This window comes from Miniopterus natalensis, chromosome 7 (genome assembly GCF_054644295.1).
Source record: "Miniopterus natalensis isolate mMinNat1 chromosome 7, mMinNat1.hap1, whole genome shotgun sequence".
NCBI classification, from domain to species: domain Eukaryota; kingdom Metazoa; phylum Chordata; class Mammalia; order Chiroptera; family Miniopteridae; genus Miniopterus; species Miniopterus natalensis.
In genome coordinates this window covers 41944763-41972251 of record NC_142087.1, presented here as the reverse complement: position 1 = coordinate 41972251, position 27489 = coordinate 41944763, and positions in this window count along the sequence as shown.

The following is a 27489-nucleotide window of genomic DNA, read 5'->3' as shown; positions in this document are numbered from 1 at the left end:
ACACATGCATAGTACAGACTCAAACCAACATAGCAAAGGTTTAAAAAACTAAATGGAAATTTGAACTACCCCTACAGAAGGTAAACAGACCTTAAGTTATGAACCTAACCTGGTTGAATGCCTTCTAGAATATAAGCATCAACATTCTCCAGAGGATTAAAACAGGGCCTATCACCTATGCAGCATAAGGTTCATAATGTCTAGAATACAATCCAAAATTACTCAAAATGCAAAGAATCAGGAAAATGTGACCATTTCCCAGGGGAAAAGCAGGACACATACACACACAACACACACATACACACATCAACCACTAGATGACCCAATGTATCAAGCAAGATTTTAGAGCAGTTATTACAATTATGCTCTATGAGGTCAAGAAAAGTACACTTGCTATCACATAGTTATTATACATAATTGGATTAGGGACAATAATAATTTCAGGGTTATAGTTCTGAATTGCTTCTTTTTTATTGTAGTAAAATATACATAATACAAAATTTACCATTTTAATTATGTTTAAGTGTACAGTTCTGTGTCATTGAGATTGTTGTGCAAACATACCATCCATCTCCAAAACATTTTCATTGACCCAAACTGAAACTTTGTATTTATTACACAATTAAACAATAGAGATAACTAGGGGTTTTCTATTTTTTTGTATAATTAAAAATATAAATCTGACAAGTAGAAATTTGGTGTCAACTATTGCAATGGAAAATTGTGGTCTTTCATTCAATTTTCAGATCTAAGTTCACAGACCCTGAGTCCATTGATTGTAGGTGAGCTGGGGGAATCTCCTAAAGAATTCTGAAATGCCATTAGAAATATATAAAATAAACTCTTCTTTGATACTTCCTTAATAAAGACCTGATGCTGGTTGCAAGATCAACTTTGTGGTAAGTAAACAGGATTGGAGTCTGAACTGACATTGATACTAGGGTACCTAAAACAACATCATTGTCCTCCAGGTAGACTGTGGTTTCTCCTGTTTATTTGAAAGCATATTCTACTGGTCTCTGCACCAGTTATTTTCTCATATCTTGAAAGTATAATTGAGACTGACACAATTAGCAACTGGCAGGAACTTCTGAGTTGTATGTGTCTGTCTATGGAATAATGACCGTTACAATAGAAAGGGCCCTTTCTACTACATTATACATTGTTGTCCCCTTACTCCTTTCTTAAAGTCTCCACTTTCTTGACTTTCATGCCCTGATCTTGTGCTTTTATTTATTCTGCCTATTGGAGTAACCCAAATATGATAGTTGAAACCCTTAAAAATGTCCTTCCCTGTCCTGGACATGATGGTTAATGTGAAGGGCCTGGTTGGTCCTTCAAGCCGAGTGCACAGCCACAGCCAGTGTAATTGCTCTGAGATGGGAGTAAAATTAATATCTTCAAGAGACAGAGAGGAGAACATTGTGCCTGGAGGTCAGGAGGGAAGAAAATAGTATTAAAAGGTAAAGGTGTAAAGGTAGAAGAATAAGATGAAGCATAAGGCTCTTAGGCCATAATAGATATTGTATGTATTATTTTGTGTTATTTATTAGTATAGGACAGAAGTGCAAGCAGAGATAGTTGATATGCAGAGGAGTAGATACAGCCAGAAATATTTAGGGGTTGAATAAAATGCAAAAGCCTGGATATTTTTTGAATATGGGGCATGAAGGTGGAAAAGGATTCTAGCATGATTCTTGGGTTTCTGGTTTGAACGACTATGGTTAACTCACAGTAAAATCATCTGAAGGAGAAAGGAGTAAAACCAGGTTTCAGGGAGACAGACTAAAGCGTAAGATTTGAACATGCTTTATTCTAAGAGAATAAGCGACTGATATATGTGTATATTAGAATATTTGAGTGTAAATGTAAATATGGGAATATTTGATTATAAGTATTTGACTGAAAGTAACACTAATGTAAACAAGGCAGAAGTTATGTCTTTCCATATCAATAAAGTTTAGAGATAAAAGAGCCTGGGGCTGATTTGTGCCTGGCTGGTAATTTATGAAGCTGATTGACAATGGAGAGAGGTCAATGTCATTGAATGAAAAGATTATTGTTACTTATATTTCACTAGAAATGAGAGTGGCGGCATGCCATGCAGGGCCACATGGGAGAATCACCAGAACTGGTCAGAAGGCAGAAGCAAGACTGAGGGGAAACAATAGGTCACAGCTTCATTGGGATTTCTATGGGGAAGACAAGGCAGGGTTGGGGTCACAGTTTAGGATTGCCTAGATTGGATAATTCTGGTGGGATTTGGGGGCAGAGATGCCTTTAGTTGTTTGGTACCTGGCCCTGGGTTGATCTGAGGCAGGAGAAATATTGGCTTGGTGTGTGAGAGCTAGTTAAGACGGTGGTTTGGGATGTAGGCTCAATATTGGTTGATTTATATATGAAATGGTTGTTAGCAGGCAAGCTGTTTATTATCTTTAAGAATTAGCTAGTTCCTGGAGGGGCAGTCTCCTCAGCCAGCAAGGTCCCCTAAGATGTCAAAAATCATAAAATATATAACACAATTATACAAAGGCTGGTAGAGCAGCTACATTATTATTAATGACTTCTATCTTGTTAATCCTCTGTCCTCTACATATGGACCAACCTCAGGGCCAACACAATTCCTTGACCTCCAGATATCACATCTGCATTCTATCTAGTGGGAGAAGTTGAAGACGAGCAGGTCCCCTTCCTTCCTTTAAGAATGTTCCTGGAAGTATCATAAAGCAAATTTCCATTGGTGAATGCCTGAGGAAGGGTCTATGAAAGAAAGCAATAATTGACCTGGAATAAGAAAGAGCTCAAGTTCAGGGACACGGAAGGCAAGTGAGTGGAGATTTTAAGAGTGAGGGGTCAACAGTGTATGCATAATATAGCAGAGAAAGCAAAGTGTTTTCTGGGTAGTCAAAATGAAGAGTGACCGTCATTATATAAATTTTAAGGGAAAGGTAAGAAGGGAATAAAGGTGAACTGAGGACACAGACAAGACCACAAGCATGAATTGCTTTTTCCTGAGGGTTGGCTAACAAGGGAAAGTAGGAAATTGGAGGACACATAAAATGAAGGGATCTGAATGGTAGATGTTAGGTGGGCAAATGCTAGTGGAGTCTGCCTAGGAAGGGTAATAAATACATGGAGAAAAAAAATCGAGACCAACTGGTAAGTAAAAGTACAGATATTCAAATAATAGCTGAATTATGTGTTTTGAAGTGTACGGTAGCTTACAGTGCACCGGGATAAGCTAAAATAATGAATGGCTAAGATGCAAGCAATTGAAGACATCTATTTCTGTATGTCAAGTTGGCTGCTGGGTGAGTGTAAGCAGAAAAGGAAGGCTATATAATTTGTGTTTTATTTGGTCATATAAACAACTACCTTTTCCCCCCAATGAGGTGGTTTCATAAATATCAATTTAGCAGTATGTTGTTTTCTTGTACTTTGTGGGTTGTCCCAGAGGAAATGTTTAACATGAGATTTTATTTAGAAACATAGTGAAAAATCAGTGTAATATATTATGGAAGAGAATGTGAGTACCATTTCTAAATAAAAAGTTTTTAAGGACGGTTTCCTTGGGAGTACTTTATTATTAACCTGTCAGACAGTCTCAGTGCCAAATAGGCAGAATTTAAAGACCATTAAGTGACTTAAATATTAATGTGACTTGTACTTTCACAGGTATCCAAATTATTGGTATTCAACTAGTGTTTCTTACTGTTTAACAGGAAAAAAAATACCCTCTCATTTTCCTTCTAATACTCAATAGTGTTCCTAATTATGTCACTGATCTTGCTACAACTGCTGCACTTGACATCTAATATATCTGACTCTAAATTGGTTTGCAGTTGAATTTTGAAACAGATCAATAGATGCATTTACACTGACTCTCACTCTGTTACCAAAACGTGCCTGTACATGCAAAGAATGAGATTACTAGATTTGATTCACAACTCTCGGCTGTCTCAGAGAGGACAGTACACCTGGAATACTGCATAACAAATGAGAAATCACATTGGGATACTGGTTGGTCCCGACACTCTCATCTGCACCTAGTCTACAGCAACAGGCAAGTGGGATGTTGATTTTCTTACCCTTAGAAGACACACTTGTTTGAATTTCTTACCCTCAGAAATAAACTAACTGCCACCATTATAAATAACAGTAATAATAATGATTATGACAAAACTGAGTGCCATGGCATTTGCATGATTATAACTTCATATGGGAAAAACTATATCAGTAGATTATCCTTTTAAATTTAACTTCAGGAATTTAAAGGAAACTGATTAAGAAAATTACATATCTATGGAACCCATTAAGGATTTATTTGCTATTTCTTTGAGTGTATTACGAGATTCAATTCAGTAGTTATTGAGAGAATATACTATAGAATTGTTTGCTGTTCACTTGTGGATAAAATACACATAGGGTAGGCTCTATTATCTCAAGTAACTTTTAATATTTCAAGTAACTTACAATTTAATAAAAGTCTGAATACTCTATAATAGTTGTACTAAGATGGTAGCAATTAATTCCAAAGGGGATTTTGCAGATGGCTTATGTGGAGGTGGGGGATAGTTAAGCTGTTTTTGAGGGAAAGGAAAATGTCTGATAAGCAGAGAGGTTGGCAGTGTCTTAAGATAAGGCTTTAATAACAAAGGAAATGTAATATTAAAGGGCATATTATGTTTGGGAAATACTCCAGCATAACTGGAGTAGAATGTAGAAGATGAGGGGAAGGCTGTAGTCAGAGCATAGAGGCTCCTTAATACCAAGGCCATAACCTGGTGAAATACCAGAACAGTAAGGATAAAGAAAATTTCTTAATATTTACAGAATATAAAAAAAACTTTTTTCACTAAAGAATGAAACTGGATCCTTATCTTACACCTTACGTAAGAATTAATTCAAAAGGGATTAAAAACTTAAATGTAAGACCTGCCATTTTATAACTCCTAGAAGATAACAGAAAAAAAGCTCCTTGACATTGGTCTTGGCAATGATTTTTTTATTATGCCACCAAAAGCACAGACATCAAAAGCAAAACAAACAATTGGGACTCTATCAAACTAAAAAGATTCTGCACAGCAAAAGAAATCATCAACAAAATGACAAGGCAACCTAAAGAATAAAGAAACTATTTGCAAACCATATGTTTTATAAAGTGTTAAATGCAAAATAGATAAGGAATTCAGAGAACTCAATAGCAAAGAAAACACCAAATAACCTAATTAAAAATGGGCAAAGGACCTAAATAGACATTTTCCCAAAGGAGACATACAAATGGCCAACAGGTATATGAAAAAATAATACCACTTTAATATCTTCAGGGAAATGCAAACCAAAACCACAATGAGTTATCACCTACCTCACCTCTGTTACAATGGCTACTGCACAAAAGACAGGAGGTAACTAATGCTGAGAATGTGCGGAAAGGGAGCCCTGTACACTGTTAGTGGGAATGTGCTTGGTACAACCATTGTGGAAAACAGTATGGAGGGTCCTCAAAAAATTAAAAGTAGGACTACCATGTGACCCAGCAATCTTACTTCTGGGTATATTTCTAAAGGATTAAATTGTATCTGAAAGAGATATTTTCACTCTCCTGTTCATTACGGCATTATTCACAACAGCCAAAATATGAAAGCAACCTAAGTGTCTGTCTATAGATAAATGGATAAAGAAGATGTGAATATATCTATTAGACATACATTATATCTTATATGTATAATATAATATATTTTTTATATTAAATATGTGTACAACAGAATGTTATTCAACCATAAAAACAGGAATCCTACCATTTGTGATAATATGGATAGACCTGGAAGGCATTGGACTAAGTGAAGCAAGTGAAACATAGAAGAATTTTTAATATTGACTCAGGGAAGAGAAGATGATAGTACTTTTCTTGCTCAAAATTAATATATACTTAGATTCACATGGATATTTATCTCTCAATGTTCATTTACTAAAATGTTTGATAATGACACATGTGCCTGTCACTACACTAGGTGTAGGGGATAAATACAGCAGTGACTATTGTTTTTCTCTGCTGTTCTAGAGATCAGAGTCCATTTTAACCATTTAATTTAAATTGTCTTGTTCCTGTTGTCCAGCATGATTTTACTATTTTTATTTTTATGTTTATTAGTTGTGTGCCTGTGGAAAGCAAATATTTGTGAAAGCAAAACATAACTTGGAAAGTAAACCTTTTTCTCCAACCCTGAAAGTGAATCCCCCAAATTAAAGAGTGCTTCTGTGTTTTCTAGGGACATCTAAATTTTCTCCAATGTTTTAAAAAGGTTGATACTCATGTGTGTGTGTGTGTGTGTGTGTGTGTGCATGTGTGCAAGCATATGCTCTCATATGCTCATCCCCTGTGTGCATTTGTATATACATTTCATATATATATAAAATTTTTTAAAAATTTATCTTTATTGTTGAAAGTATTACAGGTGTCCCATTTTTCCCCCCAGTTGACCCCCTCCACCTTGCTCCCACCCCCTCCCCAGGCATTCACCCCGTCATTGTCTGTGTCCATGGGTTATGCATATATGCATATAACTTCTTTGGTTAATCTCTTCCCACCCTCCACCTCCACCCCCTTTCCCTCTGAAATATGATCGTCTGTTGCAGGTGTCAATGTCTCTGGATCCATTTAGTTCATCAGAATCTTTTGTTCATTAGCTTCTTCTTAGAGAAGACCTTTCAACATTTCCTGTAGTGCTGGTCTGGTGATGATAAACTCCTTTAGTTTTTCCTTTCTGAGAAGCTCTTTATCGGACCTTCAGTTCTAAATGATAGCTTTGCTGGGTAGAGCAATCTTCGTTGTAGTTCCATGTTTTTCATCACTTTGAATATTTCTTGCCACTCCCTTCTGGCCTGCAAGGTTTCTGTTGGGAAATCAGCTGACAGTCCCATGGGTGCTCCCTTGTAGGTAACTAACTGCTTTCTTTTGCTGCTTTTAAGATTCTCCCTTTGTCTTTAACCTTTGGCATTTTAATTATGATGTGTCTCGCTATGGGCCTCTTTGGGTTCCTCTTGTTTGGGACCCTCTGTGCTTCCTGGACTTGTAAGTCTATTTCTTTCCCCAGGTAGGGGAAGTTTTCTGTAATTATTTTTTCAAATAGGTTTTCAATTTCTTGCTGCCTTTCCTCTCCTTCTGGCACCCCAATAATATGAATGTTGGGCCTCTTGAAATTGTCCCAGAGACTCCTTATACTATCTTTATATTTCTGTATTCTTTTTTCTTTTCTGATTGGGTGTTTTTTGTTTTCTCCTGTTCCAAATTGGTGATTTGATTCTCAGCGTCCTCTACTCTACTGTTGATTCCCTGTAAATTATTCTTCATTTCAGTTTGTGTAGACTTCATTTCTGACTGGTACTTTATTATGTCATCCATGGTCTCACTTGTTTCTTAATAGTCTTGCTAATATCCTTGAGCATATAAACAAAATTCTGAACTCTGTATCTAGTAGCTTGCTTGGTTCTATTTCATTTAGTTCCTTTTCTAGAGATTTCTTCTGTTCTTTCCTTTGTGACATGTTTCTTTATCTCTGCATTTTGGCTGCTTTCAGGTGTTTGTTTCTATGTATTAGGTAGAGCTTCTATGTCTCCTGGAATTTGTAGAGTGGCTTTGTGTAGTAGGTGTCCTGTAGCGTCCAGTGGCTCAGTCTCCCAGTCACCTGAGCTGGGCCTTCTAGGTGCTCCCCTGTGTGGGCTGTGTGCACTGTCCTGTTGTAGTTGAGCCTTGGATGCTATTGGCGTCACTGGGGGGAACTGACCCCCAGGCCAATCAGCTGTGAGGACCAGCTTCAACTACAGCCAAAGAGCTGCTGTGCTGGAGACACCCCTATGGAGCAGGATTTACTTCAGTGGGGCTTTGATGTTCACCAAGTGTGCCCCTTGAGTGTGTCACTCGTGAATGTGGTAGGGTTGTAATCCAGGGTGGTCGAGTCTGACCACCAGGTGCACTGTCTCTGGGGCCTCCTTGGAGGTGCAAAGTCAGCCTGTGCCAGTGCCTTGCCCAGGGCCACCCAGCATGAGCTACTCAGCAAACTGTAGTTGGCTGCTACTTGTTCTGGGCTTGGAGATGCCCAGGAGAGGCCAAGCTGTGAGACAATGCAGGCTGCCGCTAGTGCCAGGCCTGGGACCACTTATCAAGCCATATGGGGTCTGCTGCTGCTTATTTGAGAGATTTTAGGAAAGTCCTAAGCATGAGGCTTGAGAGGCCACTTGCACAGAAAAGCCCCTGGAAATGGCCTGGATGAGCTGCAGGTGGGAGGGGCGGGGCCTCCGGGAATCCCTGGGCGGGGCCAAAGGTGAGAGTCAGGCGCTGGAGGTTCAAATATGGCGCCTGCCTGCGGCTGTGCGGGGAGGACTCGCCACAGGAGCCATGGCCTCCGCCAGCCCTGCTGCCTGGGAGGAAGCCGCCCTCCGCCTCTTGCCCGGATCTCAGGCAGGTTAGTTCCCCCCGAGTGTCCCGGGTCCTTTCAGGCTGCTGCCCGGCGCTGGGCGCAGAGGGAGCGTCCGAGTGAGTCCGTGCCGGGCCCTTTAGAGGAGCTGCTGGGGCTCCCGCAGCCTCCGCGACCCTCAGGGACAGTCCCCGCTGGTTTCACAGCCCGGAGTTGTTGAGGCGTCTCTTCCCGGCCCTGGAGCCCTGGGCTGGGGCCTGCTGTGGGGCTGGGACCCCTCGCTCCTCTGGGAGACCTCCACCCCGAGATGCCCCTCCTGAGTTTACCCCGGGCACTGGGCGTGGGCCCGCGGCCGCGTCTCCCGGATTCAACCCCGATCCACTGGCGTCTCCACCTCTCTTACTGGTCTCGGTGCTTCTTCAGGTCCCTGGTTGTGGGGCTTCTGTTCAGCCAGATGTCAGGAGGCTCTGAGTGATGGTGGTTCTGTTTTAGTTGTAATTTTGATGTGGTTGCGGGAGGCAGCGGGTGCAGCTGTGACCTACGCCGCCATCTTTATATAAAATTTTAATATATGCACAACTGTTCGGGGATGAGTCAGTAAATAAGCTTAACCAAACTGAGCACTTTTTCCAAGGTTCTTCTCCACTGAACCAAGCAGAAGGGTGATTGACTCACTTGGAGCTGATGACTTCTGCGGTGGGTGACTCATGGAGACTCCCTGTAAAGCTCCTTATGGCTATTGTGTGACAGGCTTGTTTGGGGGAATACACCTGGCTGATGGGATTGCTTAATAGTCCCAAAAGTGACTTTAGAAAAAGTCCCCCGTAGAGATATTTAGATTTGGCTAACATTTCTGGAGTATTGATTAAATGCCAGGTACTATCACTACGGTATACTTTTTTTCACTTAGCACTCACAACTCTATGAGGTAGGTACTATTGTTGCCACCAATCAGAGATGAGGAAACTGAGGTTCAGAGATATTGAGTAATTTTGTTAAGTTGGGGCAACTAGTAAATAGAGGAACCAGGACAAGAATACAGATTTCATTAGGTCAGGAAATTTATGGCTTTAATGAATGATTCTACTATATGGTCTCCCCAGTTACCGTTAGTTCTTAATCTCTTATCTTCATATTCCCCCTATTTAGTTTTTCTTTTTTATTGCTGTCATTTACTTCCAAATACTAGAGTAAGGATGAGAACTGCTTGGTCAGAAGCCTGATGGAGTATATGACAGCTCTAAATATGACACAGAATATTATTTTAAGTTACTGCCTAATAAGAGAACTATAATGATTTATTAAACCTTAACTAGATTTAAAAAATCTATCTTATTAATATTGAATCAAATAAAATGAACAGGCAGAACGATTCACATTTCATGTGATTTGCCTTCTAGATTGTCTTGAAAAAGGCCACGTGGTGGGAGGGAAAGAGTGCTGGAATAAGAGTTAGGAGTCTTAGATTTGAATTCATTTCAACTAACAACTGGCCTGACAACAAAGGTTTCTTTTGAAACCTGATTTTCAAGACTTGTGAGGTCACTTCCATCTCCAACCTAAAATTCTATGAGTTGGGAATACTATTAGTTCATTTAGAGCTTCTCAGAGAGGCCAGTGTGATTTCATATACAGCCTGTAATGATATTACAAAATCAAATTAGACTATGCATGAAATAAATTCAGGTTTTTAAAAGTCAGTCTGAGCAGTGAAGAGACTGAAATAGATTTCATGTTGTTGCTCACTAAATCTGTCTATAGGCTTAGATATTTAAAGGTTTTCAATTTAGGTAATGGGTAAAAAAATTAGTGATGTTGGAGGTGATGCTACTTGTTAATTCCAAAGGAAATTCAGTTTTTGTAATCTGAAACCTAGTAATTGCTCACCCACCATATTGAAGTGGATAATGGAGAAGACCCTGGGCGAAACTGCTGTCGGGTTTCTGTGTCACTTTCTGAAGTTGATAGTGGAGGAGCACACTGTTATAAGCACGTCATTTGATTTGCATGCATTCTGCCTTTCAATTAAATGGGACATGAGGGCTAGAGGATGTGTGTGGGATATGGAATTGCATAGGAGAGGAAATAATTCTGATGCCAGAACCCAGAATAGGAAATGTATTCAAATCCTACACTTTAGGAGAGACAAAAATATATTAATACATAAATGTTGCTTCTATTCTTGATACTATCATTTTAATTCAGTTTTACACAAATAGAAAAGGAAATGTTTCTGTGATCTTAGCTCTGAATAGTATTTCTGCCGGGTTTTTAAAAAGTTTCCTTAAATCAGATGACTTAGTGTGATGAATATATTATGAAACAAAAATATGTTATGGATGGAGCCTGAATAGGACACATTGTGCTCAAGTTTTATCATTTTACCACTGGTGTAAATATTGTGAACTAAAGCCAGGAACATATGTCTTAAAACTCAATAATGTAGGCAATGAGGCAAAATATCCTTGTATCTACATGCCACCCCAAATTAGAAGTTAGATTTCTTATCCCTGCCTGAAAGAAACATATTTCTGTTGCCTTTTATGAAATTTATAAAGAAACGGGGCTTATTGTTAGAGATTTACAGCTTACTTTGTTAATATACCCACACCTGCTTTGTGAAACAGGCACATCGAGGTAGTGCAGAGGCAGCTGGGATGTGCCTTTCTTCAGAGCTCTCCTCCGAAAAAGGTATTTGTGGGAGCAGAACCAAATCTTCCACTCTAAACCTAACAAAAACTGCCACGTTTCTTATGAGTTATTTTAACATCTCTTCTCACATGTTAAAACACACATTCATCTCTCTTCATTCACTGAATAAAACATGAAAAGGATTTGAATAGGCAATTTACAGAGAAACAAACAAAACAGGCTTCATTTTCTTTATGAGAGCAGTTGCAAAGCTGACCAAAAATTGTGTAGTTTTAAACATAAAAGTTTAACATCTTTTTTTTTTTTTTTTTTTAAGAAGGAAACCTGCTCTGTAGTCCTCAGGAGTTAAAGTGAGTTAAACATTCCTTATAGCATAAAACAGTGTTTTTATGGCCAAGCAAAACCAAATGAAAGCAGTATTTATTTGCTATAATTAAAAAAATACTTTAAAAGGCTATCTTGTAATACTTTTTTCTTTAAGATCCTGCCTAAAAGCCACTTCTGTGTTTACATTTATCTGTGACAAAGGTGAAACCCATAGATTAGAGAGAACTAGTCCCTACAACACACACTCCTCTGTCTCAGCTTTCTAGTCCGCTTACCCATACTTGTTTACTTTGGTGTTTAAATCTCTTCCAATTCTTTTCCCTCTCTCTCCTGACTCCTCTTTCTTTTCTTTTTAAGTACTTACCTGTGGATATGTTTTTATTGATTTTTAGAGTGAGAGGAAGGGAGAGAGAGAAACTACGATGTGAGAGAGAAACATCAATCTGTTGCCTCCCTTATGAAATCTACTTAAAGACACTGTCATATTTTAGAACCTCCATGATAATAGTACATATTTTTGTTTGCTTCCCCCAATTATTCCACCACTTTCAAAGTTATTTCCAGTAACTAACACACAAAATATCACATGCACCAAGAATAACATGAGATATTTCTATTTGCCCTTTAAATCTCTCATGACAATAATAAATGTTAGGTACACCAGGGTGCTTCTACATTCTTTCCTGCTGGCTTGTGTTTGATGTACTAGGTTCACTCCATTGGTCTTTATAAGCCATAGTTTTTCATGTTATTTCAAAGTGTTTGATTTTTTTTACAATAAGTCTGGTTAACATTCATCATCACACATAGTTGCATGCTTTGGATAGTATGGACATTTTAATGATGTTAATTCTTTCAATACAAGAACACAGTATACACTTCCACTTATTTGTATCTTCCTCAATTTCTTTTTTCAATATCCTACAATTTTTTGAGCACAGGTCTTTTACTTTCCTGATTAAATTTATTCCTAGGTATTTTAGTTTTTTGATGCAATTGTAAATGAGATTGTTTCCTTAGTTTACCTTTCTAATAGTTCATTATTTGTGTATAAAAATGAAACTGATTTCTGGATATTTGTTTCGTATCCTGCTACTTTACTGAATTTATTTATCAGTTCCAGGTATTTTTTGGTGGAATCTTTAGGGTTCTCTCTATGTAGTATCATGTCATTTGCAAAAAATGACATTTTTACTTTGTTCTATCCAATTTGGATACCTTTTATTTCTTCATCTTGTCTGATTGCTGTGGCGAGGACTTCCAGTCCACTTTCACCACTCTTATTCAACACAGTCTCAATAAAAATCCCAGTGAGTTATTTCTTGGATAATGACAAACTTATTCTAAAATTTATATGGGGAGGTAAAAGATCCAGAATATCCAATAAAATATTGAAAGAGAGAAACAAAGTTAAAGGACTGATATTCCCCACTTCACAATATAATATAAAGACAAAGTGATCAGGACAGTGTGATATTGGAAAGAAAAGACAATATTGAATTTGAAAGATAAATTTGGAGGACAGACATACCAACTGAAGTGGTAATTACATGAGTAAATTTAGACTTCTTTCTTCTTCTTATAAATTTCTTTCAAAGTAATCAACAAATGAGCACTTTTGACCAACTGGAGAAATAGAAAGCAAATTTATTCTCCTACTTAAAACAATACAAGAAAAGAAACATTGGCTTTAAAGGCATGGGCCATCAGGCAACAAAGGACAATGGTAAATTCCCTAACGACTTTAAGTGAACATTGTGTTTGCTAAACTATATATATAAACATGCTTTTTGAACTCAAAGCCTGAAATTAAAGAAAAAGAAAAGCAGTGTTGTGGAGATACTTACAATGCTGGTATAGTTATTTTAATATAAAAAAAGTATAATTGAAAGCAAGATGAATTACTACATGTAAAGAGGAATATTTTTATAATATTAAAGAGGTACATCTACTAGAAAGATATTATAATCCTATTTCTCTGCACTTAAAATCATAATATATAAAAATACATAATGCAAACACTGAAAGAACTAAAAGGATATATAGGTAAACCCAATGTTATAGTAGAAAACTTTAACATTGCTGTCTGAATAGCTAATAGAAAAGCAGGAAAAAATTCTTCAGTGATAGAGATTTCTAAAACAGTCAACCAAACAGATATTATAAACAGGAATAAGCCAGTAATTTAGAAAATTTAAATGACATAGAAATTTTAAAAATGTAACTTAAATTGATAAATATATTGTTTAAATAGTATAGTAACTATTAAAAATTATGCCTTTAATAAAAAATTTTTCTTAAAGAAAATCCCAGGCTTAATAGATTGAACAATAAATTCTACTAAACCTTTATGGATATACAATAGCAATATTATATAAACTCTTTGAGACAATAAGAAAAGGGAGACCAGCTTAACATTGATAAAAAAAAAAACCCTGATAAGGATATCATATTAATGGGAACATGCAGACCAGTCTCTTACATTAACAAAGGTACAAAAACCATTAAAAGTTAAAAGAATTTAACAGTATTTACAAGGAAAATAAATCACATCAAAGTGGAATGTATTTCAGGCATGCTGCAATGACTTACAATTTGTAAAGTAGCTAGTCTAATTCATCATGTTAACTTAAAAAGGAATAAAAATTATGTGATCCTATTGATAGGTTCAGTTATTGCACTTGATAAATTAAAAAAGAATTAATAAAATTTATAAAAATATTTAAAAATTTAGTAATGTGGGAATCGAAGAGAGCTTTCTTAATCTAATAAAGAATTATCATGGTATTTAATAGTGAAATACTGAAATATTTCACTCTGAAATTAGAAATGTGATAAGAATGCCCATTTTACTAGTTTCTTTCAACATTGTACTGAAGACTCTACAAAGTACAGGAAGGCAAGTAAAAGGGGAAAAGGCAATAAAGATTGGAAAGGTAGGAACTAAACTTATGATTTTCACAAAATAAGATTCTGAAATAAAATATTCCAAAGAATATACAAATAAAATATTAAAATTAATAAATTGGAGCTAGCATAGTTATAGAATACAAGTTCAATATGCAAAAAACAATTTTATAATTTAAACTAGAAACAAGTAACTGGAAAACAAATTTAAAATTATATAATTTCAATTGAATTTAAAATTACATAATTTTCAATTGTATTAAATTATGAAACAAAAAGTCAAAGCATTTCTGTATGGAAAATTATAAAACTATTGAGAAATTGAAAAAGATAAAATAAGTGATATACCATTTTAATGGATTGAGAGACACAATATATGAATATGTTTTGTTAGAAATTGTTGTGTAACAAACTGTCCCCACATTTTGTCGCTTAAATTAACAAACACTGTCACTATTCATAAATCTACTAGTCATAGGGAAAGACCTACTGATCTAAGTCATGCTCAGCTAATCTTGATTGCTCTCACATGTACATCTACGGTCACTGGGTTGATCAACTGGAGTCTAGTTGGTTCAGAATATCTTCACTAACACACTGAAAGCTGTGTGGCTTGCACATGGGCAACAGGTGTTACAGAGCCATTTGTCTCTCATAATTCAGCAGGCTATCCTCAGCTTTTCATATGGTGACTCGGCACAGCTCCAAAGGAAAGAGAATAGACACAAAGCTTTTTATTGCTTAATGATGATACTACACAATGTTGTTTCCACTGCATTTTATTATACAAAACAAGTCATATGTCTTGCCCAGATTCAGGGGTGTTATATCTTGATAGGATGAGCTGATTTATTGCAAAAGGATGACTAATGGTAGGGATGGAAATTTTGGACATTTTTCTTTCTATAACAGATGTTTGTTCTTTCCAAATTTGTTTATAGCTTCAATGCATCACAATACAAATCCTGTGGGGTTGGGTTTTTGGTTGTTTTTTGGAAATTAACAAGTGGATTGTAAGATTCATTTAAAAATGTAAATGGTCAACAATAGCCAAGGTGATCTTAACAAAAAGCACCAAGTTGGAAACCTATACATAAAAATAAAAGGACCTACTTCAAAGTTGTGGGATTGAGTATGTTATTGACACCAGGATATGCATCGCCTCATTTCTAAGAAAGGTGATTTGCAAGGCAGAATGCAAACAATAGTCTTTTCAATATTTTGTGCGTAGTCAATTGAATATTTATATGAAAAGAACAAACACTGACCTTAACACCATACATGCAGACACACACACACACACACACACACACACACACACACACACACACACCAATTAAGCAGACTGCGGGTATAATTGAAAATAGACAATAAAGCTCTTTAAAAAAGACATTGGAAAATATTTTTATGCTTAAGAGGAGACAAATAATTCTTCAACAGGACACTAAATGTGCTAACCATAATTGGAAAATGAGAACAAATGATTTTAAGATTACAAACTTCTGTTCGTCAAAGAAAACATTAAGAATGTAAAACAATAAATCACAAAAAAGGAAAAGAACTGCTGCAACTCAATAAAAATAGAAAAAGAACCAAAAAAGAATATTCAAAAGACTTAAAGAAAAGCTTCACAAAAAAATATATCCATATGCTTGATACACAAATAAAAGATACATAAAATATTATTAGTTATCAGGGAAATTCAAATTAAAATCACAATGGACTACACACACAAACACCAGAATGACTAAGACAAAGAAAATGGAGAATATCAAGTGTTGGAGAGGACGTGGAATCTTTGAAGCTCTTTTATAATGCCAAACTGGAGTGTAAATTGTACAATCAGATTGGGATGTGTTTGTTGTTACTTACTAAAGAATTCCACTTCCAGGTAATTATTCAACAAAAGTGACTATGTATATCATCAAAACATTTGTATACAACTTAGATAGCAGCTTTATTCATAATAGTCCCAAAATGTTAACAACACAAATATCCAGAAATAATGGAATGGATAAGTAACATGTTGTATATTCACATAGAGGAATACTTTGCAGAAATAAGTATGTACAAACTGTAATTATATCCAACAACATGAATGAAACACTCAAATATAATGCTGAATCAAAGAAGCCAGAAATAAAAGAGTACATACTGTGATTCCATTTACATAAAGTTCAATAAAAGGCAAAAATGAAAGTATAATGCTAAAAGTCAGAAGAATGGTTCTCTTTGGAACACTATGACACGAGAAGGCCTTCTGTAGTGATGGTAATGCTCTGGAATGAGTAGGGTTCTGGGGGAAAAAGAGAAAGAAAAAGGCCAATAATATTAAATCATTTAATATGATTTAGAATAGGTGATCAAATAGTATAGAATTGGAAATACATGACACAGTTCTAATTTTAAAAAAATTTAAATTTATTAGTAGAGAGAGAGGAATGGGAAGGGAGAGAGAGAAACATCCATGTGAGAGCAAAATCTCCATCAGCTGCCTCCTGCAAGCCCTCTACCCGAGATCAAGACCAGAACCCCAGGCATGTGCCCTGACTGGAAATTGAACTGACAATCTTCCAGGTACACAGGATTATGGCCAACCAACTGAGCCACACTGGCCAGTGCCAGTTTTTATTTAAGATACGATAAAACTTTATAAGTGCATGCTTTTATTTTATTTTGCTCATCTTTTCTTTCATTTTTCTCTAGTCATTCAATAATACCATATACTTGTCTGATCTGTAATCTTAGTTTATTATCCAATTGTGTCTTTGCTGGCTTTGGCACTATCATTTTGTGTAATTATTTGAAAATCAACCTCATTAGACAGCATTAGGACCTAATTCCCAGTTGGGGGAAGTGCATTTTTTATTAATCATTTTATTTCACAGTTTAATGGGAAAGTTTTGAATGTTTGTCCCATTAGGAAAATAGGCAGATGGATTTGTATCAAAAGTCATGCTTGTGCTGGAATACAAAAGCTTAAGGCCTTAAAACCACAAACCTCAGAACACCTGGCCCAAGGGCAAGGTCTTTCCCAGATCACCAAACAAGTGATACATTTATAGGAGCTGAGATGGGAGCTGTAGAAATGGTGTTCTATGGCTCCTTTGATAAAATTGTGCCCTTGTAATTTGGAGACCAGTTAATTACATAAAACAATGGAATATTTATTCTTTTATTTTCCTTGTGAATTTGTCATTAACGAGTAAAGGGCTATTTTAATTTGAGTGGGGTGAATTTTAGAGAGATTTAGCAGAAGATAGTACACATGCAACTCTATAAACAAAGACTATGAGTAGACATACAAATATACACATACAAATATGTGTACATATAGATATACACATGCACAAATTTATTTATCTCTGTATCTGCTTTCTGTCTATGAAAAAGAGTGACCTATATGTATTAGAGAATTATTGCTCTTAGTATTGTGAGATGTTGAATGTTGTGACATATTCTGCTATTTATAGGCTTGGGTTTTTAAGATAGAAACATAAAAGCATTAATACAGTTTTTAAAGGCAATTGAATGTACTGTTACATCTCCAAGATAGTCTCTTTCAAAATATGAAAGAGGTTGTTGAATAATGGCTTATTGACTTAATTAATTTATAAAACCTCTTTAAATTCCTCTTAGCCTATCCTCATTTCAGGGGAAATAAGAACTTCTCAATCCCCCCACCCCCACATGCACACACTAAATAAAAAGTATCTATTTTGGAGATTCTAATAGGCATAAGAGAAAAGCTAGAGCTATGCCTATCTCTCCTCTCCCTAATCACTCCACCCCCTGCTCTCAAGTGGAATGTTCTCTTAAATCTGAGAATTTTTGTTCAAATAGACATGGTTGGCACAGATGTAATAATTAACAACAAATTATTTGAACCATGACTTAGCTTTTACTGAACCATATATACCACAGCAGATCCCCCTGTGATTGGACTTTACTCATTTTTCTTATTGTGATGAATGTAAGAATGTAGAATACACCAAAGTGTAAGATACACAAATACAGGAACTTTTATCTCTTTATCACCATATGCCCATTGCCTAGACTAGTATGTAATAGGCAATATCTAATTGCAAGTTATGCTGAAAACTGATTGGCTTGTAAGTCCAGGAGAAAGAGGAAGTTTGCTAAGCAGCTAGCTTAGCTATTGGAATCATTGACTTCTACAATACCAAAGAGGTTGAACTTTTACTGTAGCATTAAACACTTTGAGGTACATTTGTTATTCACAACTCTCTTCTTCTTGAAATATCTCTTCCTTTGATTTTCATGATCTAAATTTTCATATTTTTTCTTTTACAATTATTAGCCATTTATTCTAAGTTCCTTTTGAGGACTGTTCTTTTTCTGCTCAGTCTTTAAAAGTCAAAGTCATAATTCCAAACTACTCCATCATCTTCTCTCTGAGCTTTTTGCTCTAAATTGAATTCCTTTAGTATCTTAAAGAAAACCCTTGTTCCAATATCTTCTTTACATGATTCTTGAATCTAATCAAGAACTCTTTGCTGCACTCCAGACCCATATTTCTACAACCTAGTAAATATTTCAATTTGGAAGGCCCCCAGGCACCTCAAGTGAATCACATTGATAAAAGAAACATTAATTACTACCAAACACCTTCTGTATCATATAATTTGGTGAATGGTACTACTCTTTGCCTTATAATTTTATACTTTTTCTTCTCACACACTTCCAGTGAATATAATCAATTCAGTTACCAAATTCTAGAATTTTTAGGTTATTGATATCTTTTGTATCCATCCTCTCTTCTCCACTGCCTAAGTTCAGGCAGTCATCAGGTTTTGCCTGGATTTTTAGCCTTTGCTTATCAGCTGCTCTCTCAGAATTAGGCATAGTCTTCCCTCAACTCGTTATCCACATTGAAAGTCAGAAGGAAGTGGGAGAGATTTCAAGACAGAGCAGTTAGGAAGAATCAAATTGGCCTATGGAATGGATGATCCTTGAGGGGAGACTGAGAACTGGGCAGAGTGATGCCTAGGAGAAGAAGACGGCCAAAATATGAGCCTCGAGTGACATCTCTACGCAGGGTTCATTATCTGAACGGAGACTGTAGTCAAGCTGATGGACTAGCCAACTGAACTTACTAGACAGGGTTCTGTAGTTGAGCGAAGCAGAGTCAGAAGCACAGTGAAAAACAGGACTATTCAGGCCAGATGGATGCTGATCAATGTCATAAATTGGAATTATGCAAAATCGGTGAGCTGGGATGGGATGTAAACTGTGAAGCAAATTTCTTAGATAAGCTCTCAGCCAGTTCTGTTAAGTGGCCAGAATAAGAATTAGTGTGTGGAAACTTCAAAGGGGTAGAATTCTGCTCATTGAGAGGAATAGCTTTTAGTCATCAGATTTGATCAGGGAAAATGTGGGCCACCTTGTAAACTAGTGAGTTCCCAGTGACTGAAAAGATTCAATAAAGAGACTTCATGGCTGCCCATGAAACTATGGTAGAGGCTATTTCTGCATCATGTGGATGAGAGGATTAGACAGCTGCTAAGCTCACTTATAACCCTCAAATACAGTCTTACAAAATTTTGTCTTCTTAATTTGAAAGTTATGATTTGGTTCTAACTGGACTATGTGACATTCTTTCACATTCCCCTCCTGTATAGCAAATATTAAATTACAGAACTTCTCCTGTGTTATTCTGCTTGTATGCATGCCCCATCTCCCCAGAAGTGGTTTTCACCTTAGTCCATTTGTATTCAACAAATATATCATTCTCTCCCCACATACTCCTACTTAAATTGAGCTGCCAGTTAGTTCAACCAGTTAATTCCATCAGATTTTGACTGGGTCTTTTAGCTGAACAGGGAAAATGAAGGAGACCTGGACAGCAGAGTCAAAATTGTAGGAGTCAGCTTTGGCAAACAGATGCCTAAAACTGCCTGGCCCTTCATGTGGAGACACAAGATCTAACTTGGGAAGCTTCTAGCTGAGAAGGCTGAGCTTCTTGGATTTGTTGTCAAATGTAACATTTGGAAGTGGTAAATCATTCCAGGAGCCTGTGTGCTTGGCAACCACATTCCTGCTGGGGTTGCTGGCAATACAAGCTGTGGCTTCATAGTTTCATACAGTTCTGATGGGGACATATGAGCCATCAGTGACTGATCATTTTGGGAAACCTGACAGAAAACAGAAATTTTCCTTACTTTCTCTTGCTATAATGAAGTGAGCAGAAGCTGAATGATATAAAGTTGTCTCATTTATTATACAGATGACTCACATGCCTTCTGAGTCATGCCAGTAAAAATCACTCTATCACTAACAGAAATGGGATTAAGAAAAATTGTACTCTGTGCCCCCCTCTCCTCACCCCTTCCTGAGGACTGGGATATCTTGATGCTGTGCAGATCTGCCCTTCTGCTTGGAACCGGGACAGTAAGTCATTTAGTTGCTGAATGACTTTTCTGGATCTATATATACCCTTCTGGATAGGATGCTGTTAATCAACCTGTCGATGACATTATTAAATTAACAGCTCCTGCATATAAGTGACATATTATAGCTTTGTCATTCTCAAGCTTTAAAATGCTCCTGTTCTTTCATCCACCAGGTAAAACAAAGATGCAGTGGAAACCTGTACTTTCAGAACAGATGCCTTCATAATTGTGCTGTTAAAAAGAATGTGCTGTCATGCTCTGTATTACGTCTCTTTTCCATCTGCTTTTTGTCTGGCTATGTTTAAGTAGCAGTCATCTTTTCTCCTCAGTTTACTTTCAAAACTCAATATAATAGGGGTATTGCCAAGAGTTTGAATGAAAGCAACCTGTAGTTGAGTGATGTCATTGTAATACTTTGCCCAGTTAAAGACTCTGAGAATTTACTATATTGGTCAGGAAAATTTTATTGGATTGTTTTTCCAAAGTATGTATAGGTGAACTATCTCTAGGTTCACAATAAAATCCTAAACTAATTTTGCATTAGTGTTTAATGATAAAAAGTTGACTTTCTAGAAAAATATATATGGTTTATATCTATTGAGATTTTTAAGAGGTAAAACTTTTCGAGAGCAGGTTTTCACATTTCAATTGTTTTTTAGCAAACATTTTCTATGGAAATAAAATAAAACCCAGAGAAGCAAATTTTTCACTTTGTCTTATGCATCCAATTTCTCTGTGAGTGCAGAGATCTAGGCACAGGTAAATCAAGTGTCCTATCTGAGATTCTAGGGGAAAAACTCACTGTGATTCCTGGTTCTCAGGACCTCTATCCCAGTATTCTATAAGCAGTGGTATCTGTACATTATTTTATTTCACCTATGATACTCTAGTGATATTTATTCTTATAAAAGAGTTATTCATTGAGAAAAATATTCTAGTTCTTCCTTGTGGGTTTTACATTCTCCTCTTAAAAAATTGATATCATCTCTGTCTGTTAACATTTGTCAAAATATTTCTATTATGCCATTAACTGACCTTCCTTTTCTCTGTATCACATTTTATCTTCACTGGTGGGAGCCTGGCATATGGATTCTTAAAGGGAGAAGAGAACAGGAAGACATCTATATGAATGGATATTGATTATTCTGAATACTCAATTATATAGAGAGATCATTTTAAAAATGTAAATCAAGCTAAACATTTCTAGGGAAAGTTTTAAGATAAATTGATAACTGTGAATTGGTCAATGAGATAAATTAGATATGACTACTTGTTGACCATCTCTGAATCAATTAAAATGTACCTTATCTAGTGTTCCAAAAATATGTCCTATTACTTGATTTCTGTGAGTTTTTCCCCACAAAATAAGATTTCACTGTGAAAAAAACTCAGGGAATGATAGATAATATATTTTTCTACTGAGAAATTTATAATTCATATTTGCATGGTAGAATTTCTGGGATGTCACATAATTAAGAAACAATTGATTATGTTTTTTAAAATATAGCATTTTCCCCCTTGCCATACCATACTTATTGAAGAGTTAGTGACTCATAAGACACTTGTTAGGAATCTCTGAACTAAAATTTCCTTCTCAATTTTCTAAAAATCATTACTAACATTCAAAGTTTGGACATTTTGGTAAAGCATAAATTATATTTTCTATGTGCTATGACATAATTTATTTGAATAATTAATTGCCTTCAAAAATACTGAAACAACTGTGAGCTTCTTAAGACTAAGCACTATTTATTTTTGTATTCCCATTAGCTATCACAGTACCATTTGTCAAAGCTCAATCGTTGCTGAGAAAATAACAGTAAAGAAAAAGATATCTGAAGATTTAGATTACCTTGGACACAAGAATGCTCACTTGAATGTTAAAAAGAAAGTAAAAACCTATCACAGTCCATCGAAAATGGTACATTTTCCTAAAATATCCAATTCTTTTATGAAATAATCTTAGTCACCAGTGGAGTCTCACTGAGAATAGATACATTCTATTTACATTTTTATAAGCTAAAAGAAAAATGTGGAACCATTGAGTAGTTCTGATAACTAGTCCATAAAAGAGTAGCCAGCATAATTTTTTTAATGACTATATTCTATGAGACAATATTAGTTAAACTTGTGTATCTTTTTTTCCTAGTACCTTAAATGCAAGTCATATATTTATTAAAATTTCTATCACTTCAGTGGAAACAAATATATAACATTTTCCAGTGGAGTTTGATTGTTTTGTTGTTGTTATTGTTTATGTTATAAAGCTACTGGAAATATATAATTATTGTCAGAATATTGAATATGAGGTCAGGCAAAACAAGAGCATGACATGACAATAGTCAATGCAATGATAATTTGAGGTTAATAATAATTTAGTGCTTATAATAATACAGGACTAATTATTCTAATTCACTCTCTGTTTCTCTTTGGATACTTTAAGGCCTTTTGCCTACTTTGTTTTATGTTTTAACTTCAGGTGAGTAAAATCACATTAAAACAACCAGGGATACAGGCTCCGAGGAGACTAGTGGGCTGTGGTATTGAAGCCGTATGGATTCACAGTCTGAAAAAATTCTTATTAGATTTGTAGGTCCTGTGTATATGTATATTTGGCATTAATTTAGTGGATTTGGGCTGTAGTCCTGGCAGAGGAAATAGAACTGTGTGTTAATACCAGAGAGAGAGAGAGAGCATCTCAGGCTATTGGAAACATCTTGTTCAAGCTGTTAACTGTACAATAAATTATTGGGCCATATAGATCAGAGAAAAATTTTGGCCCTTTGGACCCATGCTTTTTACTTTGTTTCACTGAGTTATTTACTCTTCAGTACTTCCCGTCTTGTTACGTTTTTGGTAGTAGTTATTTAACTGTAGTGTCTAATCATTTTTCTGCTCGAGCCCCTGGATGGTTGCATTCTATTTCTGCAATGTTTCACTCTTCTCAATAAATCTTTTCTCTTTCATTATCACCCAGCACCTGGAATTCCATATCTTTCTTAAAAACAAAATTAGAAGAGAATTAACATTTCCCCTTCATAGACTCCTCATTCACAATTTCATCAAATATTTTAAATTCCTTTGACTCAATTATTTGTTTTATATGGGGTGGTGCAAAAGTAGGTTTACAGTTGTTCATATGGAAGGTAATACAATAATTAATAATAAGTAATAATACAAGAATAAAACCTTTATTTCACATACTCACAACTGTAAATCTACTTTTGCCCACTCTGTATCCTGCTTTTGCATACATATGTAAAATTTATTTGCATATAAATGTGAATATATATACATAAAACTATGTATAATTTTATTTTAAACTTCTCAAAGGACAAACTCTATTTATTTAGCCTGAATTTTGAAGAGTGTAGTATATCACGTGACTCATAGTGCCATGATAAGTACTCCGTATGTATAGTAAGTGTCCTAATGATTCTTGATTTAGTGTTGACTATCCATATTATATTAAGCCAATTTATCTTCTGTTCTATTTTCCTAAAGCCACATGGAGGTTGAACAGAGTGGTCTGTGATGGTGTTTTATATGTATATCATATGATTTAGTCACATAACCTACCAAAGCTGTATTGATATATCTTTCAGCATATGAGATATTAAACCAATAATATGAGAAGGCAAAAGAATAATGGGAGTACATTAAACTTAGTATAAAACTTATGTGCTTAATGATTATGATACGTAAATGAAATTACTAAACAAATGAAGTGAGTATTTATTGGTTGCCTATGCTGTGCCAGGCACTAGCCACCTACTATGTACATATTAGGAGAACAAAATAGATATGATTACTTCCTTCTTGGGACTTACTATTTGCATTGCATAAATGAATATATGATAGAACAACTACATTAACACACTTCTTATAGAATGGTGGTAGATAGAGCGTTCTATGCAAAGATGACATAAAATGCAAAAGCCATGAGTTAGGAAAAATCTTGGGGTCGTATTCTAGAAACCAAGAAAAAAGGCTAATATGATTGGAAAGTAACAAGCAAGGGGAAGAGTGGCATGAGATGAGGCAGAGGCTCAGCTATGCAGGGTCTTGGTCCACGATGAGGAGTTGTGATTTTGGTCTAGGTGTAATAGAGAGCAAAGAAAAATTTTCAAACAAAGGAGTAACATGATTAGATTTAGGATTTTAGGGTCTTATATTTCTATGTAGAAAAAATGAATTGATGGGAGTACAAAATAGAAGCAAAGATAACGCTTAAGTTTATTCAGGCCAGGCATGTTGATTTTTAATTTTTATTTTCTTTATAATGCAAGTTCCTAACTTAAGTTTTGATGTCCAAGGTATCCATTTCAAAGAGGCATCCACTTCAAAGACAGCTATTTTCAATAAACACATTGCCAGTCATATGACTAGATAAAGAGCCAGGCTGCCTTTGTTTTAGATATCTTGGTTGATTTCAATAATTGAATATTTGGGTGACTTTATTTTTTTCCCTTCGCATGCTTTAAATTTCTGCTCTTATGTTTTAAATTCACTGATAAAGAGTGAGTCTACCACAAAACCCTAGGTCCCCACTCTTAATCCCAGTAAAAACAGCACCCAAGGCATGTATGCTCTGTCTTTCTCTCTCTACCCATGACCTTGACCTCACTGTATGGCACCAGGTATACTATGTAATTTCTAGGTCTTGTAAGTAATAAACGTGTATCTTTTCATAGTTTCCTGATGGTAACTGTTGAAGAGTGTCTTGCAATTATAAGAACCACAAGGGCTGGTCCAGCCACAACATTGATTATTGATAGGCTGAGACCAGTACAAAACACTTGGTTAGGGTGGTAGCTATGGGAAAAGAGAAAAGTAGATGAAGTAGAAAGAAATTTTTAGAGGTGATATGGTAAGATTCATTGTTGGTGAGATATAGAAGATAAGAGAAAATAAGTAAGTAAGTAAAAATTATGATTTTTCTGGATTGAATGATTATATGATTAGCAGTGCTATTTATTTAGAGATAAACAGATTTGTTGATTTGGATAGTGTAAGTTCTATTTGGACTTGCTTCTTTGGACTTTCTATATTTAAGATTTCTATTAGATATCTAAGTGGAGATGTGAATCTGTCTATCATCTATCTATCATCTATCTATCTATCTATCTATCTATCTATCTATCTATCTATCTATCTATCTATCTATCAATCATCTATCTATCTATCATCTATCTGTCTATCTATCATCTATCTATCTATCATCATGTATCTATATCATCTATCTATCATCTATCTATCATCATCATCTATTCTATTCATCTATCTCTGTCATCTCTCTATCATCTATTATCTATCTATCTAATCTATCTATCATCTATCTATCTATCTATCTATCTATCTATCATCTATCTATCTATCTATCTATCTATCTATCTATCTATCATCATCTATCTATCATCTATCTATCTATCTATCTATCTATCTATCTATCTATCTATCTATCTATCTATCTATCTATCTATCTATCATCTATCTATCATCATCTATCTATCATCTATCTATCATCATCTATCATCTATCATCTATCTAATCTATCATCTATCATCTATCTAATCTATCTATCATCTATCTATCCTCTATCTATCTATCCTCTATCTATCTAATCACCGATCATCTATCTGCCCCTCTATCTATTTATGAGTCTAGGGCTCAAAAAGGATAAGTCTAGATTGGAGGTCAGAGAGTGTAGATAGAGAAAAGCGAGAGGGTTTAAGAATGATTGCTGAGACATCCCTATCTGTGGATTTTGGTAAATGAGGAGACATCAGTCAAGGAACCTGAGAAGGAGTGACCAGAGGAGTGGGAGGAAAGTCAGGAAGTGTAGTGATATAGAAGCCTAGAGGGGAAAATGTTCCAAGGAGGAATATATGGCCACTTTTATCAAATGCTTCTAACTCCAATTAGGCAACCTGGGGCCATTGATAAACTTGATGAGAACTATTTCAATGGAATTGTGGGGTGCAACCCAGGTACATACGTACAGAAAAGTGAATGCAAAACAAAGAGGAGGAGACAGAGTGTGTGGATAATTCTTTTGACTTTTCCTTTTATTATTTTTGCAAAGCAGAGTAATGGAATGAGAAGGAAGCTAATGTAGAATGTGGGGGTTATTTGTGGTTAATGAAAACTATTCTGATATATTAAAAATATGAGGCAATTCACACATTGTGAAATATTTTGTAGGAATAGAGAAATCTAAGAAATAGCCAGGAGTTAACTCTTGTTGAATAGTAGTCAAATAATTTTATTGATACAGACCATCACCTATCCATCTCTATCACTTCAATACTTGATTATAAATGTAGGTTGCTGACAATAATGATCCACTGAACAACTACTTTGAAACAGCTCTCATTTTATACAGCTACAGCTTCTGGAACATCATGGGAAACTAACACATTCTTTGTCGTAAGGTGACCTTGGTGAATAGCAATTTTTTTAAAAAGGCTGTAATGTCATTCAGTGACTCTAGCTGCAATGGAGATAGAATGCTTTTGCCACATTAATTCCAACTTGTCTTTCTCTTTTGCTGGTGTTTATAGTGATGCTTCTGGAACCCTAACATCATTGTTGCCCCTGCCTTTCAAATAATTCCAGAATTGTCTTGTTAAGGGAGAGGCAGACTTGAATAGAAAAATCTGCTTTTACCTGGATAATAAGCAGAATTCTGCAGGTCTCAAACACCTCAACACCAGGGCCAGAGTAGCAGGAAAGAAGATGTGTACTCAGAGGCAGCATGAGCTGCCCGTAGTCCC